This window comes from Meleagris gallopavo, chromosome 1 (assembly GCF_905368555.1).
Source record: "Meleagris gallopavo chromosome 1, MGAL_WU_HG_1.1, whole genome shotgun sequence".
Classification (NCBI taxonomy): Eukaryota; Metazoa; Chordata; class Aves; order Galliformes; family Phasianidae; genus Meleagris; species Meleagris gallopavo.
Window position 1 is genome coordinate 175,421,695 of NC_139404.1, and position 18,668 is coordinate 175,440,362.

The following is an 18,668-nucleotide window of genomic DNA, read 5'->3' on the forward strand; positions in this document are numbered from 1 at the left end:
AGATTCTTTGGCTATGGCTGCATCATCAAAGATATCTGCTCTAACATCAATATTGCCATTGTTTCAATACACCCCTTGATAACAACATGAAAGAAACTCTGTGCACTGATCAGAATTAAGTCAGAAAATGACTCTGCTTCTTGAGATACTGCTCCTGAAAGCAGTCATTGATGGGATTGTAAACTGTAGTCTTATTACTGGATGTACTTACGGCATTTATATCATGAATGTAAAAGAAAATAATATGGTTTTTCTGATATTGTTTCTGATCTATTACAGCAAACTCAGGTAAGGTCACTGGCAATGTAGTCTTTATTCTTTAGTTTCTATTAATTAATGATTTATTTATAATTAAATATTATTAATATTAATAACCACATTGCTATATCAAAAACAATACAACAAGAATATTATATTCATATTATTAATGACACAATTACTATTCTATTCCGCTCGCACAATTCAGTAATTGAGGAATCAATCTAATTGATATAATTGCTTCATCAGTCTGTGTTATAGTAAACTTCTGTGAATACGTTACCACTTGCATGTCTCATTCTGTATTTCCCATATGCTTTTATCTTAGTGTTACTTAATGTTACTGACATTTTTTTTAAAGTTACGTTTTTAATACGACTATTAAACTTCATTTAGTTTCTTAGCTTCCTTAAAGCAAAGGAATCTATCTTATTTTAAAGTATACAGAAAGATGTATAGTTTTCCTTTATTTCCATTTTTCCACATATTTTCATACTGGCAGCTTATGTTTTACTCTATAGATGGAGATATGTGGTTTTTAAGACTTCTTCATATCACACCAAAATGTGCTCCCCTCCATTTTTCACCATTCCCTCAATCTTGTTTAAAAAGCTTTAACCTTTTTAAAGTATCATACACTGGTTTCATTTCCGTTAAGATGAATATGCCATTTCTGTTACTCACACCCTCTATTCTGCCTTAATCATGTTCTTTTTGCATGGCCTTGCACAGAGGAGTAAAGATATTTTTATGGAAATCCTGGTCTTCAATTATCCAATTCTTACTTTAAACTTTGCTCCCGGAACCTATTAGCTAGCTTTCTAGACTCAGTAAATTCAGTCTTTCCCTCAGTTTCAAGGTCATAGAATTGCATTCTCCTGGACCTAGCTGACTGAATCAGCAGTTTTCCACAATACACTGCTGCCTTCCTTTGCCTATCAGACAAATACATAAAGTAAGGTTTCTTAAATATTGACAGAAGGTTCAAATTATCATATAGGTCCTCAACTTGCCTCCCAGTTATTTGCTGAACAGCAAGTGGAACTACTTTTGCTGAAGCTTCCCCAGTCTTGCATACAGCACTGGAATTACTGGTGTTACGGATACATTCACAGTCAAGAAATGCTTTACCTTATTACATCCTTCTAAAAATTTTAGATATATGACTCCAACATATCTTCAATCTAACTGCAGTAGTTGGATTTGGTAAGAAAGGAAAAACAAAATGATCGATTAACTAGCTATTATGGAGCTAGTTTACAATGTGGTTCTGTTGCACAGGAATATTTTACTACTATTTATTTAACCAAGGTTTTATGCTTAATGAGATGTTCTGCCTCTAGCATATATATATACACTGCATTTCCTGGGTGAGCAGGAAGTTTCATTCTACTTAAATGTTGCTAACACATGTGGACGGAAAATGGTGATTTTCAGTTTTAATATAACAATTTTTTTTCAAAATGATAAAATTCCTGCAACATTCCCAGTGTACAGACACACTTTAGGACTTTAATAGTGAAGTCTGTTGTCTATCCCAAGATGCAGCTTAGTTTAACACTTACCAAAGTTTTTGTAGGGAGGCAACTTGTTTCTGTGAATGCTGACTCTATTACCATCCTGTCTAGGATGTTAAGATGCTAGAAAAATGAAGAGGCCAGCTAAGATAGCATATGCAGAACTTCCATCACACCACCCTCTTTCTTTGTCCAGTCCTAATAGGGAACTACTTAAAATTTCTTATACTGTCTTGCAAATTGATCTGGAAGATTAAGGATTAAGTCACTCACAGTTCTCAGTAACTGATAAGCATGCAGAAACATTGCAGAGGAGGCTTTGGTCTCAGTAATAGGTGTTAAGCCTTGTGGGGCTTCTTAGTGTAACCTTTCCTTCCTCTTAAATGAAGGAGGGGGAAATAAGAGATCTACACTTGCTTGCCTAAGATGCTTACACGCTGGCACTGTCTCACTGTTGAAAATTCTCCGTCTGTGCAGATTCCATAAAATATAATCTTTTACAACTTGTTGGCCACTCCATGATTTATTTTAGAAGTATTTGTAAATGACTTTTTACATGGGTAGATAGTGATAGGACAAGGGGGAATGGTCTTAAACTGAGACGAGAGGTTTAGGTTAGATATTAGGAGGAAGTTTTTCACACAGAGGGTGGTGACGCACTGGAACAGGTTGCCCAAGGAGGTTGTGGATGCCCCATCCCTGGAGGCATTCAAGGCCAGGCTGAATGTGGCTCTGGGCATCCTGGTTTGGTGGTTGGTGACCCTGCACGTAGCAGGGGCATTGAAATTAAATGATCATTGTGGTCCTTTTCAACTCAGGCCATTCTATGATTCTATTTTAGGGAAATATTGTTCATTGGTCATCTACCTGAAAAAACATCAAGATAGGTGTAATAAATTGAGCAAATTTTAGAAAACTGAAATTCAGAACTCTTATCTTAATGTACTTGCCCAGTACGTGAGAAACTGATGAGAATTACAGCTGACGTTTGAGACAATGGAAGACAAATTGAGATCATACTCAAGCACAGATCCTAAAAAGCTACTTAACCCAGGATATAACAGGAATTCAACTGGAAATGAATTCCAGTGAACTCACAAACTTGAAATTGCTTTCAGATCTTTCAGCTGCATATGTTGGATTCAGAAGTCATCCAAAGGCTATTAGTGGCGAGCACATAAACACTGTCAATTCCAATACCATAACATTCAACCTTTATCCCCTGACTTGGTGCACTGCCACTCCTTCCCACATCCCTGTCCTATATCTGTTATTGAAAATGATGAATGAGTCAAGAAGAGAACGAAAGACTAATTACTATTTAAGAATTCTGCTGAAGGACAGGGAAGTACAGCGAGAGGAGTGTGCTGCACAGCTTATAGTATAAGAGGAAAAGGCAACTCCCACTGCTTTTGCTGGGAAACCTGAAGCACTGTGGGGATATTCTCCATATAGTGGAGATGCACCTCAGGAATATCGGCCAGAAAATAAAACACAGCATTTGACTTACATTTATTATTTCAGATGATGGCGCTTGTAGGGTTCTGCACCTCAGCAATGCCTGACAAATACAAGAGTGAATCAAAGAGGGATGATTATCCATTCCCTTTTCATTCCTTTATCTCATTAATAAAGGAAAATAATAAAGAGAGGAAATAAGAATTTAATATGGTGCAGAAAACATTACTATTAAGAAAACTTTCTCGGTAGCAGTAATAATCCTATCTTCAGTAATTAAAACATCAGTTGTACTCTTGAATGATAAATAATACATTACAAGCTCTTAAAAATCCTTCAGTAATAAAATCTCCTTCTTAATCAATAAACTAGGTATTCTGTGATAACTTACAAAATAAACACAATGAAAAAAAAAACAACTAAATGAATTGAAAGAACAAGTAACACCAAAGTTAAATCCAACCCTGATGCTAAGAGAAACAGACAAGTCTTTAAATGATAAATTTAAGCTCTGCAACACCTATCTCAAGACAGTCAGATGAAAGGAAAAAGGCAAGGAATACAGAGAGCTAACATGTCCTTAAGAAAAACAGCACACACAGGCAGACACTGAGGCTGGCAGAATCTTTCTTCTCCCTCATCTTAGAAGTTAATAAAAATCCTGTCTTTATGGAAAATAAGAACAGTACACATTTAGTCTACTGTGTAAATGGCTTTCTCACTAAAGAGGACAAAACAAAATTAAAAGCCCAAGGATGACCTGAGGATTTCATACATTTTCCATCTATAAATAACAAAATGATAGTCCTTACAGAATTATAAATTACACTGAGAACTGAACATTGCATACTCTCTTATTCTGATCATTTGATCTTTCCAGGTATCACAGAGCTTTTCTTTGGGCCCTCTGGGGTGTTATTCTTTGTAAGTAATACAGCTTTACAGTGTGATCTGGGTATTAGCTGACACACCAAGAAAAGAAACAGACAGGAGATGGCTGCAAAATTACTGAACTTTTACTATAATCTCACTGAGGTCATCTTTGTTCACTAGGATTTTAGTTATTTTAGTCAGTGACAGTTAAATTATTCTCTTATTCAGAAGAGACATGCACACTACACAATGCAGATAAGTCCTTTCTGTTCAGTCCTTATTACAGTAACTCATTGGAAAAGACTGACATTGAATTCTTAGATTAGTTTGCAAGTAACTTGGTGGACAACATTCTGCATAAGATAATGAATTCTAGAATTTTCTGTAACTTTAGATATGTAAAATCAAACAACTGTTTTAATTATAAGGAAAAAAATGTGATATTTGCAATCTACAGTGTCTAATTTATGTTCTTATCACATCTGACACATCCCAGGCATCCAATTTAAATCATTAAAACTCAAGCCTGCATGCTGCACTAGTAAAAGTCTGCACCAGAGGAGGTAGCAAGCTGTTGCTGCATTACTGCAACTGTATGATGTTGGCCCATCAGAGCAGAGTCAGAGGCAGATGTTGGTGGTATGGCAGAAGAGGTTGAATCTTCCCATCAATATTCTGATACATGTTGTTGCTGTGCGACAGATGGCAGCAAAGGAGCAGTCTGACACAATGGTGTTTGACATGGAAGTGTATATGGAGCAAAAGTGTGCCATAGTGTTCCTCCATGCAGACAAAAAGCCACCCATCGACTCAACACTTGCTGAACATTTATGGAAACCAAACAGTGGATATGAGCACAGTGAGGTGGTGGCTGGTGCATTTCAGCAATGGTGACAGCAGGTCATTTATTCTGGTGCAGATCTTTCTGAGAAGAAAGATGTTTTCATGGCTGGTGAAAACGCATAGCCAATGGTGGTGTCTATGTTTAAAACTACTGTCTATGTTAAAACTAGTAGCTGAGAACTTGCTCTATCAAATAGTGTTCTTGACTCTTTGTATCTGTTGCAGTTTCCATGGAAATAAATAGGAGGCATTACTTGTGGAGCGACCTACGTATATTTCCTTTACTAGAGTTCAAGCTTTCTGGTATTCGTTCTCTGAGACCATTACTTTTGTATTTTGATACTGAAATTATTTACAAAATGAATACAATTGTTTATAACAAGTCTTTACGTGTAGAAGAATCAACTCAGGCATTTTTCCTGTAACAAAATCACTAAAGCCCAGGAAACCTGCACTGAAGCATACGTGAATTTTGTAGTCCAACAGCCAGCAGTTTCTGAACTACTCACAATGAAATATTATTTGCCAAGAACAAAATTAACTCACAAGACCTCTCTATCCTAGGAAAAATGATATTTAAAACTGAGTCATCTGATCAAGTGATTCACAACAATGTTTATGACAGGAGGCAGATGATCCTTAAGGTCTCTGTGAGCAGAACTCACAAGACTTGCTGAAGCATTTCTCTCATGTATGCTGAGCTGTGATCTTATGGGTTCAATGAAAGTTCAGAGAGATTTTCACAGGGTATAAAATGTATATTTGCTTTGGTGCATATTGTCATTCATTTGCTGACTTTTTTTGTGCTAAGAATTCCCCTACCTTACATATAGAATAGTAAACCTGCCAGGGTTAAGACATGCACTGTGGATATTGGCAGGTTCAGCTGACAGCAAAGCCTCAGAATGGCTCAGCCTTTGCCCCCTGGTTCCCTGCCAGGCATGACCAGGGCCACTTTTTGACCACTTTATGGGGACAGTAGAGATGAGGGCTCCCAAAAGAGCACTGTGTTTTTTCTGGGGATGAAAATTAGTTGCACAGATGCAAGCTGTGTCATGCTATTTGCCTTCAGAGCTGAGGATTAGTCTTTGCTAGCACATATGTGGCTTACTCCAAACAAATAAAGATGAAATTCAGCTATGGACAAGTGAATATCGTCCTTACTGTCCACTTCAGAAATTATTTCTCCCTCATTGGTTTGTGTTAACAAGAGCTTGTGATAACATTTAAGTGGTCTTAATTAAATACAATGAATTGAATAGTAAGAAGTTCCAAAACAGTAAGCAGCAATTATTCTCCTATACAGAATAAATTCAATGGGCATCTCACTAACTTTCTTTTGAGATTACCAAGATTATGAAAGCTCCAAGTGGTGAACAAGAATGCCATCTGTTACACAGTTATAAATCTACTCCTCAGAAAAATGTTCCTGACTCTGTAAAAGAGAATAATCAATCATCTGAAATTGGAAAAGTTTTATCACCTTGTGACAGCTCAAAGGAAGTGAACTGTTGTGTGTGACGTGGTAGTTTCATCAGGCTGTGCAGCCTGGCAAACAATTTGACATTTCAGATGTTTCGCGACATTCAAATTCATACTCTCCATATCATATTTTCACACCACAATTTGTTGCACCTGCAAGAGCAATACATTCAGACCTGGAAGAAAGTGCCAGACACAAAAATAAGGAAATGTGAATTCCCAGACAGCTCTACGGAACTATTTCTGTATTCTCACTTATGTATTAAAATCTCTGCTGTCCTCCAGAGAAAAATCTCTTGCAGTTGTATTTATAGTATTAGTAAGTCTTGAAACCTACAGCAAGTAAACTACAGAAAATATTCTATTCTTAAGAAAATACATTTGTTCTTTAAGCAAGACTATGTGACTTGGAGTGATAATGGAATGAGCCCATAGTACCTCTAGAAGTTTAAACTTACTCCTAACCTGGGTGACTAATTAGAATTTTGTCTACTTTAGAGTGGCTTGCATGTCTTTGGGTATTGCTGACATTAAGGAGCTTATTTGCATATCTGACAAAATGGATGCTTCCCATTAAAGTTATACAGACAAGACCTGTAGTTTGTTATTCTCAGTTGCAGTGAAGATAAGTTTTTCATGTGCAATACAACATTATTTCTTAAGTACAAAGGCTACTATATGAAAACAAAAATTGTTTTTGGGCTTTCAGTTTTCCTTGAATGGAAACACCACCAGGAATCTCAAAGAACTGGTAGGCACAAGTGCTTTTATATCTTTTTCCCAGTCACTTGTTACCCTTTTTGTGGTTAGTTATATACTGGAGTAAAGTGGGACGGATGCACCAGAATCACAAAGTAAATTCAGAGCCTGGGGTCCAGGGCTGCAGGAGAAATTGAGAGATCTTGGCTAAGGGTTCTGAAAAGCCCGAAAGGCTGGAAGTTCTTTACAGACGTGAAGAAAATGAATGCAGTCCCTCTGCTGGAGACAAATTATTCAAGAATGTCTGCTGTCATCCTCTCATGTGGATCTATACCAAACAAGAAAACTTCTAGAAACTTAAAAAAAAATTATTTAAAAAAATAATTTGCATGTTTTTAATTTCTAGGTGTGTGTGATCCTTTCTGTGACACAAGAGTAATCATCATCAAGGCCAAAATAAGTCCTGCAGAAATTCTGTTCTCATTATAATTTATGCTTTACAAGGAGCAGAGCTTTCAGGAAAAGTCCTTTAACATTATCTTTAATGTTGTTCTCAGGAAAAGTATTTCATGTCCTCTGTGCTGGAAGAGGCACTGTCTGTGACAGCATAAAGAAGCAGCTCTATTCAAATACATAAAAGCATATGAATTGGTATAACCTTTTCTCTTTTTCCTGTGCTTGCTTCTACTTTTCTTAAAATACTAACTACTTCCAGGAAGAATGCTGCTCTCTCTTTACAGGCATACTCCCAGTTCACATAGTAGATTTAAGTACAGTCACAAAACATACAAACACAGATAACCCCATTCTCGAGTGCAGTCCATTGCTGGCTGAGAACCTTGAAAAGTAGTGCATTAGCCTTGTTAAATGATTACATACATTATATAGAGATATAATGCTCTTCCGTGAACCTTTTTTGAATAGTGAGCTGAAAATATATTGAAAAAAAAAACAACAGCAATGGAACTAGACACAGAGGCTAGAGATGAAAATAAGCCCTTGTGTCTCCTCTTCCTCATTTAAGTGATTCATCACAGATAGGATTTCAAAAATCTGAAAGAATTATTTGGTGTTCAATCTAGAAAGTCTTGATTGTGCCTTTTTTGAAAAGACACATATAACTAAACTGCAAATTTGAAATTCACTTCCCTTTTCTGCAATGAGGCAAGCAAGATGCATTCCTATTTATACTACCTCATGACATGTTTTAAATGTCTCTCCTTTTCTGATGAATTTTTTGTATCAGACAACACAGACTGATGTGCTGCTTTTGCACTGCAGTCCTTGACATAACAGCGTTACTACATATTTTTATTTACACAGAAGAAAACAAATTCATTTAAAAATGTATTAGACACATAAGGAAATCATCAAAACACATGTAAAGCAGAAGCCTTTTTAGGTGATGTTAACTTCAAATGTTTAGGCAGGAATTACCTTTATGTTTCTTCAGCAGCTGTGACAAAGCAGTAATGCAAAAACACAGGAGATGAAGGACATAGCAAGATGTATAAGTACTTTTCATCAATATGGTACTTATTGGATTAAACTAATAGGAAAATACCTCATCTTTCCATTAGTTGTACAAATAAATGAAGTAATAAATAAAGAAACAAAAGCTAGAATTGCATGTAAAGTACATACACATTCCAAAACATACTGAGAATAAGATCTCTCATTTAACATCTATGCACCTTTTATACCTCAAAGTTGATTTTTTAATATAAAGTATGTTAATAGAAATGGAAATAAGCAGTTAATACTAAAGCCTAAATTTACATTAAATTTGATTTACATCACTGGATCAAATACTGCAATGTGAACAGTATGATTTGTATTTTGCATACTTCTGCATTTTAAAGATCCTACTTTGAGGAAATGGAAAACAGTTTTGGTTAAGGACAAAGAACAAGCACATTACAATCTCCAGAAAGCATGTCCCTGGTTTCTAAAGTCATTTTTTGGACTAACAAGGGAAAAAACATCCACAGAACATATGTATTATCTGTTATTTTAAACTCAGACAGATTATTTGCTGATCAGTTACTGAGAATATTGCCTAATGTGCCCATCAATTTTTGTAGCCTGAGATTTCACCAGAGAGCCTACCCAGAAGATAAAAAAAACTTGGAATATTTTATCAGGAAGCTCTAATAACTGGTATCTGCTACCTACACACCTGTTACTGTTTTATTTACAATTTGGACTATAAACTACGAGCAACTGACAAGTTCCAGAGCTTTTGCATCCATTTGACAGTTTATGAAAACAGAATTAGACATGTAAGGGCTATTACCTAAACTATTCCTTGTAGATTTAAAGAAAACTACAGGTCATTCTGAAGTACGAGTCCTGATATGCTGTTAGGAAAGATTCTTTGTTGCTTATGTGCATGCTCAGATTGTTTACTACCTGCATTACAGATTAAACTCTTCAAGAGAAGAACTTACCTCTTGGTATGGTGACTTCTCATGTAAATATTTCTTCAGGAAGAGAAAAAGCTGCAATTAAGACTTTTCTAAGTTCAAAGTTCAAGGTTCAGGAAAAGTCCGTGCAACTTTCTAAGTACAATTTTGTTATGAAATTTTTCCAAATATCTAACCTAAATCTCCCCTGGTACAACTTGAAGCCATTCCTTCTTGTCCTGTCACTGTTACCTAGAAGCTGAGGCAGATCTCCACCTCACCATTACTTCCTCTCAGGCGGTTGTAGAGTGCAACAAGATCACCTCTGAACCTCCTCCAGACTGAACAATCCCACTTCCCTCAGCCGCTAACCATAAGACTTGTGCTCCAGACCCTTCACAGCTCTGTTGCCGTTCTCTGAACATGATTTAGCATCATGAACTTCACCTTGTACAAGGGCTGCTCTGAAAGTACATATTACTCGAATCAGAAAGAAAAAGCTGAATAAAATTCCCCAGAGACTTCAAATCATCTACCAGTGTTCCAATCTATTTCAAGATGGGAAAATTGTCTTGTAAATGTTCTCATTTCATTTCAGCTGTGAAATATCAAAATATGAAATCAGACATATAAAAGAGATAAAGTCTCCACAATATATTTTAAGTATAGTATATTAAATACTGAGAAGAATCTTAGTGATAAAAAGTGAAGTAAGCAAACTTGAGAGACAGAGATGGAAAAAAGGGAGATAGATGGTAAAATGGGGAGATAAATTGTCAAAGGAATGTTGAATAAAGTCACAAAAAGATCGACAAGATACTGAAAGATGGAATCTTCTGACAAAGCAAAGGAGAAAAGAATTTAGCTTTCTGCAGCCTTTGATTTTCTTCTTTTACGATCTAGCCATTTATATGCTTCACTTCCTCAAGAAATCAAAAATCATAGTTTACTTCTAGGTAATTTCAATTTTGAATTTTCTTCTGAGTTAAAGTCATATTTTAGTTAGTATCTGAGCATTTTTGATACAGAAAGACAATCATTTTAGTGTTACTAATATAGCAGGCACTTCAGATGTTCTCAATACGGCTAAGGGAAAATGACCTTATCTTCCACAAACATGGCTAAGATCAGTTAACAAAACAAGTCAGCAGCTATAATTCATAACACTATCAGTTCTATAAATGTTTAACTAGACACAAAATTAATGAAAAATAAATGCTAAAAAATTAAGTATGCATATATGATTCTTATAGCTAACAAATGTTCATATCTTAGTGAGAATCATTTGTTTTATAGCTAATGCCAACACTTAACACATATCACACTCCACTTAAAAAATATTGAAGTTTATACTTCACTTTCTTATACAGAAGTACTTCACTCACCACAGAAATGTAAGCAACTATGGCATGAAATGCAGCAGCTGTTAAACAGCTTCTGGCAGGTATACAGAGAGGTTTAATGAGAAGACTGCCCCAGGTAGCCAAAGTTACAGATGAACTACATAGTGAGAATATTCTTACCCAAGCTGAAAATGTGACCAAGATATTGAATTAACTTGTTATTGAAACTGTCATGATAGTTTTATCTTGGCTTAATAAAGGAAAATGTGTAATCACACTCTGTCACTGTCTAAATCATCTGTTTCCCATCACTTTCCATTCTTCTTACAATAGTTTTTGAGCTTCTTGGTCAATTCCAACCATTCTACAAACACACAGAGGTCTTAGAAATCATATATTCCTATGAACTCTATGAAAATGATACAGAAGACAGATGAAAGCCCCGTAATGTCTCCACTGAGAAACTGCAATTGTCAAGAAGATTATCACCTCTCACTAGATACTAGAAGACCTGAAGGAGAGAAACACTTTCTAAATGCCTCTGTTAAGGAAAAATCTCAATTGTCTCATTAAACATCTAAGAGAATCAACTTTGAGAAATAAATTTACTTGAAAGCCAGATGAATTTAATTCCAAGTCATGAAAACAATTACAAGCTGTAAGATGTCAGGACCTGAGATTTGTATCTCACGCAAAATGCATTACTTTTCACAAGAAGAAATAAATCTCTCAAAACTATTCAAAGAAGAGGGCATTTGTAGCTCAGATAATTTTCCTGTGCTGTTTGATGGAGGCTTGGGTTTGTATTATACAATATATCCAGCTTTTCCTTTCAATTGTTCTTTCAATACTATTTACCCATACTTAAGTACATTTCTCCTTGAAACTCCTCCATACTAACAATAGTCTGTCTTATTACAAATTACATACCTGTGTAATTGCAAATCTACTACAAAATGGACAAATATTTTATTTTAAAATTATTATTGGAGCCTTATAGTTACAACTAAAAACTAATATGCAACTTGCTTTCACCACTGAGTTTTCAAGCAGGAAAAAATTTGCATGCCATTTGGGAAAGCCATAGAAGCTTAGAAAAGAGATTTTAAATGGCTCCTTCTAATACTGGGCTTAATATGGATCCTTTTATTTTTAATTTAACTCCATGCAGTGACTCTTACATTCAGAGAAATTTTAGGGTCATTTGTTTTTTTCATTATGTAACGGAAAGAAGGTCTGCACTTCATATGTGAATATCACATTTGTTTAGAAGATAAACAGACTTTCAGCCTAGGCAAGGTTGAATCAATTCTGAATATGCCTTGCAACCAAGGTTACCAAAATTTTAACTGACTGCAAACTTTCAGGACTCTATGGCATACAGTTACTACAGTTCACGCATTCGGATGTAGCTATGCATGCCAATTTTCACCTTACCAAGCACAGATAACAGATAGATCCCCTACACAGACAGTAGAGAGAGGCAGACTCTGCCACAATGTGATTCATCACCTCCTCAAGAATGTATTTAAGCTAGAATGGTAAAACCACTTGTATCTCTATAATAAACGTAGCCTAGGTGACTGGTGTAGATGCAGTCAAATCACATTCCTGTTGTAAGAACTTATGCGCTCATTCTGATGCATGATTAAATTTTCAGTGCAATCACCTGGCAGAGACATCAAATATCTTCCACTAAATCATTTGATAATGAGTCAGTAACATACTGCTATCAAATTGGTAATTTTCCTGCAGGCAGTGAAATTATCCAAGAGAGAACATATTTGAATCCATGTAGTAAGAGGAGTTCTGTATGCATGCAGTTACACACTCCTTATTTGTTCAAGTTTGCTAGATTCAAATTCCAGTCAGTTGAAGCTTATTTTGGTAATAGTTCCTCAGATGGAAAGTTAGTATCAGGCTGTCAAATCAAAAATAAGTGTTCAGCAGAAGCAAAGAATCCACTCTTCATTGAATTGAACTTTCAGGAGGTGATAGATAACGGAGAGAATCTTAGAGCTACAAACATCAGAGATTGACTATTGAAAACCAGAGATTTCTGTAATTCTGTAATATATTGTTATGCTCATACGATACTGTACAAAAACTTAAAAAGCACTAGTATCTTAATATTACACAAGTGCAAATTTATACCATGCAACTTCATATTGCATTTAGCTGCTAAAACAAATATATTCAAATTACCAGAATCGAAATTATAACTTTGTATAAAAATTAACACTTAACTTCAGGTCTGAAAACAAATGGTATGAGTAGCAACATGATTCTTAAATGAGGACAGAAAAGGCCTGGAATGCTGCACAGAAAATCAGATGGGAGGGAAGTTCAATATAACCATATGTTAAGTAAAGATCAAATAAAAAACAGCTTGATCTTAATTTGCAAACATTTTAATACTTATAAAAGTAATTAGAAAATAAGTTTCTTACCTTAGAGATCTGAAACAATGTGAACTTCTGAATAAACTACAATCAGACTCTTCCCCAGAGGGATCTGACTAACTTTTCCACTACTTTCAAATCTGGGAGTGGAAGATATTTTAGGCCTGGCCAAATATCACTGGAAGAAAATTTGCTCACATGTTTGGCTGTGTTTTGCATTCCAGTCTGTTGCTCTGGTGTACAGACGTGGCTAATTTTAATCTGTGACATAAGCGGCCAATTCTATTGCTAAAATGGTTGTGTGCTGACTCCAGATATGAACTGCCCCACTGTAAGATATAGCCAATGCGTAGTGCATACTAAAATGGCACAACCTGTTATATCTGAGATCACAAATCCCAGTTGCTTTATTAAAATCTGAGAATATGAAGCATTTCACAGAATTCAGGCATCAATGCTATTAACATAGACAGCTGTTAAGAGCAAAATTATTAACAGAAAAAACTTCTGTTTTCTGCATCCTTGCGTAATATCCAACAAAACATCTTTTTTTTTTTAATAAACAATTTCAATACATTATTCTAAATAGAATCTCTAGTGGTTAGTACATAAGGCCTCTTTCAAAAATACTCATGCAAGAAATACTTACGTTAAAGTTATATTATACAATTATAACAGGATATACGACATTTACATAACAATCACATTAAGAATTATTAACCTTCTCTAAACGTTAATCTGTTCTTGGTATTATGAAAGATGCACATAACTAATGAGAGCTTCAAACAAAACGTTTCATACACTACATATTTTTCAACATTCTTTTAAAAATTATGAGTCATTTCTTCAACGTCATTTAAGCTTCTAGTTTTCAGATGTAGGAAACAAGAATTCCAGCCCAGCACTGCTTACATTAGATTGACTATACAGTGACCTACAAACTTTCTGTTTAACCTATGATACTGTAGAATCTGCGCTGTAACTGTATGCAATTTAAAAAATATTAAAGCATGCATATGTAAGATTTACACAATAGAAATCCAGTAAACGTGCTTTGCAATTCTAGACAACTTTCTCAAAGTACAGTGTTTCCTTTTCTCTAGCTATACACTCACAATGTTATCATGCTCTAGAAGATGAAGTTCCTATCAGACGTTCAACAGCTGCAGATCATAAAGTTAGGCTGGCCACAGGCTTATACTTTTTTGCTTTTATGAACTCTGAGTCCATTAATTCTTTATGAGACTGTTGACATTATACAAATCGAGTTGTTCTTTTCTGTACAAAAGAATTAATTCACTGGTATCTGACATAAAAGACAAACATTCTTCATAAGAAATCATATCACACAGTAGTTTTATTTATGGACAGAACTTTTGTGTTATTTTCCATGTCTATTACTGCTCTTGGTATACCTCTCTTGGTAAAAACACATAAAATAAAAAGAACAAATAAATACCTCAGTTAGTATCTTCTGAAGTTCTCATGAAGTAGGACTGGAGCAAGAGCAACTGTCAGTAAGCTCTGTATCATCTGAAGGCGGCTGTCTTCCTATTTAAATGTAAAAAAATGGAAAGAGAAAGGAAAATTTTTCAGGAATATGTGGGAATGCACAAAATAAATCCCTGAATTGCCCTCCTGAGTACTTTAATTGACAATATTGTAAAAGAGGTGGGCCAAAACACACTAAGATTGCAATTAATAGTACACACAAAAATGAAACACTGGACACCCAAGCCCTGTTTGGACTGCACATGTATGTCAGCATTGTTTACAATGAATGGAATAAAAATTTTTGTCCAAAATGTATATGAAAAATAATGAAAAGACTTCTGTTGGAATATTAAAGTTCCATTTACTATTAGAACGCATGAGCGTAAGAAGAAGTTACTTCAGTCATGGAGTCGCATTTCATCTGTATGAAAACTAGGTCTTCCTCTCACTCAAGTTATTGTTGTCCCAGACCAAGAATCCTAATGTCCTGTCTCTCACCAGCAGCTGCCAACATCCTTTTCATTTGGATTTTGATAATCAGTGACTGACAACATAGTTCTGGAGAGGTTCGTTTAGATAATATTATGGAAATGTTTAGCTAGTTAAATCAAACATACTCCGCATTGTCAGGACATCCTCCTACCAGTACTTGCCTAACCAGAGGAAGAAATGGATACAGTATTCAGAGGTTGTGTTCTATGCTCTAAGAAATTAGAAACACCTGTATATTCAGGTTTATAACAAAGACAGAATTATTTATTAATTTCAAGAAGTAGTTGAAAATGCATGCCATGGGAAAAAAAAAACGGAAAAAAATACATAAATTGTGATTTGAATATTCTGCCATCAAAATACACCACTTTTTTCATACAGTTTACAAGTAGTTATGTGAATACCTACAAGTTTTTAGTATCTCCTCAAAGCACAGGAGAATGAAATGGTGGAGAAGACAATGACTGTCAGCTTAACCAATTCATCCAATGAAAAGACAAACTAAATGGAAATTCATATATCCATAAAAGCCTTTTGATCCTACTTGTATCAACTTCTCTAACTTATTCAAATAATTTCCAGGTCTTTGACATGTTTAAAAAGCACAATAGGAACTTAAGGTAGAAGAACAGTTTAGTCTCTCTGTAAAACAGAGTTTATTTCAGTAATAAGAACCAAACAATAATTTTACAGTTACTTGTTATAAAAAAATTATTTTTACTTTAATCATCTAGGCTAGATTTTCTCTGACTACTTATTGCAGGGAGGTGTCTGCCCATAAGGTCTTATATATTGTAGTCAGAAAACAGATCATCTGCATATTCAGAAGAGTATCTTGGCTACTACCGCCCTTACTCCATTTACAGTACCTTTCTCCTTGTGGCCTAAATCTTGCCAATGTCATTAACACTCCCTTCTCACAAGAAAACAAGATATCCCAGCTCTCTTGTATTCCCAAAATTGCATTGCAACAGATATCCCTCTTCATAAGTATTAATGAAGTAAACTGAGAATAGAAGCCCTCTACTGCTGAACAACTGTGATTATATGACAAACAAAAAAAACCCACACCAAAGCCACACAAAAATGTTTATCTGTTACAAACAGTGAATGAAAAATAAAACTAAATCCTCAATCAATTAAACTGGTGGACAACTGTATTAACAAACTGTCAGCAGAAATGAAATATAATTAGTCACTAGCCACCTCTGGACTTTTAAGAACAGGGACCATTTTCTATGAGTAGGGCTAGGGTAAATATTTTATAAAGGGATGTCATCTTCTAAACCTGAACAAAACACTGAGCCAAAAGGAACTTAATCTTTCATATATATATAGAAATATTTGAAAGATACTGTGGTATATCTTCAAGCTATAAAATTCAATTGTTTAAAATAGTTACTTGCAGAGAGTAAGAAATATTACAATAGCAACATTTTGGAATATAAGCACAATATAATAGAGAAAGTAATAGGAACACATATATACATAAGACTTTAAAGCATATCTGTTGAGACTGTTTCATTATGCCAATACCTATAAAGAGGTTCAAAACACTTTGAAACTCAGAATAGCTATATTTCATCACAGTATGAACAAGAATACTTAACTCCTAAAACAGAAAAATATAAAAAAGAGTTTGGAGACAAGATAAACATAAAAGGACTTATTTCTAAATATCCAACTGCCCAGCATGTCAGAGCACAGCAGGTCCTTGTGTCTGGTTTCTGTGAAATGTTTTCATACGTGAACATGAACAGCTGGCTGTGGGGCTGTTCCCAATAATCCTATCAGTATTTCAATTTCTGCTTCAGCTGTTGTCTTCCAACTCATTGCTACCACACTCCTCTATCAAGCAGATCCAAACTGACAGAGGGTTAGTTTTGATGTTCAGTGGTGGTGGTTTTGGTGGATTTTTTTGTTCGTTTTGTGAAGTCGTATCTTCTAATTGAATTGCATCTTCACATATATTATTAAATAGCTCCTTTACTTCTGTGAATTTAACTCTGCACGAGACTTTGAAAAGGCTAAATTGTGAGGCAACAAGTTAAGAGCTGCCCATACACGCAGTACTCAGTACAGGATGAGTCTGACAAGTGAACTGGAATAGATCTAAGATAAAACAATGAAGTTTTTTTTAAAAGCAAATAATTAAGCTTACCATTGTAGATTCTTTTAAAGGTGCAAGCTGGGGAGGGCAAGACTAATTTGCCCTCTGAAACTTATGTGTCAATTAGAAGACATGATGGAGGAATGCTGCTATAATAGTACCCTAAAGACAGAAGATGCTGCTTAACTAAATACTGCAGAGAAAAAAAGAAAAAAAAACCACAACACTTAATCTTAAAGCAGATTTGGAAAGATTTTGCCCTATTACAAAGTTCAAATAATGTTTCTACTGTATCAAGTATGAAATGCAACTACTGTTGGCTTTTGGAAGTTAACCGCTATCTCTCTCAGGAAGAAAACCAGAAATGCTTACTTGGATTTCAGTGGAATTCTTCACTCTTCTGTACAGGACAGTGGATTAAAGCCTTTTTTAATGAGTTCATTCTTCTGTGCATTAGTATTTTTATTTCAGTGTGTGATGAGCTGAGCACCCACTCACAGCTCCATCAGCAAGCAGATCGTGGCAGTCAAACATGGAGCTGTCACCTGACAACATATCCAGAAAACTTACTGCCTGCATCTCAAGGGTTGGTGTGAGTTCTATTTAACTTCTCTGCTGTTGACACGGACAATGGTATTGGGTGCATACCTGTGTCAGTGAAATCCTAAGCATGACTGTGTGATGAGTGGACTGGGAGCAGCCCTGGGAAGGACTTTGAGATATTAGTTGATGATAAACTCAACATTATCTGGCAATGTGTGCTTACATCCCAGAAAGCCAATTGTATCCTGAGCTACATTAAAAAAAGCAAAGCGATGGAGGTGATTGTCCTCTCCCCTCATGAGGATTCATCTGGTGCACTGTGTTCAGATCTGGGGCCACAGCACAAGAAGGACGTGGCACTGTTGGAGTTGTTCCAGAGGAGCCACAAGATAATCAGAGAGCTGGAACATCTCTCCTAATAAGAAAGGCTGAGGGAGTTGGTCTTGTTCAGGCTGGAGAAGTCTCTGGGGAGAACTCATTGTGGCCTTCCAGTAAAGAGAGCTTGCAGGAAAGCTGAAGATTGACTCTTTATCCAGGAACGTGGTATTAGGACAAGGGATAATGGTTTTTAACTAAAAGAGGGGATATTTAGATTAAATATTAGGGGGAAATTCTTTACTCAGAGAGTGGTGAGGCATTGGAACAGACTGCCCAAAGAAGCTGTGGGTGCCCCATCCCTGGAAGTGTTTGAGGCCAGGTTGGATGGGGACCTGGGCAACCTTATCTAGTGCCTGATTTGGTGGCTGGCA

At 35.6% G+C, this 18,668-nt stretch overlaps 1 protein-coding gene across 10 annotated transcripts in view; it reads right to left on the reverse strand.

Moving 5' to 3' along the window:
- Positions 1-18,668, reverse strand: part of SGCG (sarcoglycan gamma) — a 132,933-nt gene that overhangs the window by 85,456 nt on the left and 28,809 nt on the right. For 7 of the 10 annotated variants that reach the window (XM_085216168.1, XM_085216167.1, XM_085216163.1 and 4 more), the window contains exon 2: positions 14,740-14,831. The gene's annotated coding sequence lies outside the window, so the exon portion shown is untranslated. Of the gene's footprint in view, positions 1-3,285; positions 3,337-13,328; positions 13,478-14,739; positions 14,832-18,668 lie in introns of those variants that run through there. The other 3 variants (XM_085216166.1, XM_010728893.4, XM_085216165.1) reach the window with 3 other exon arrangements.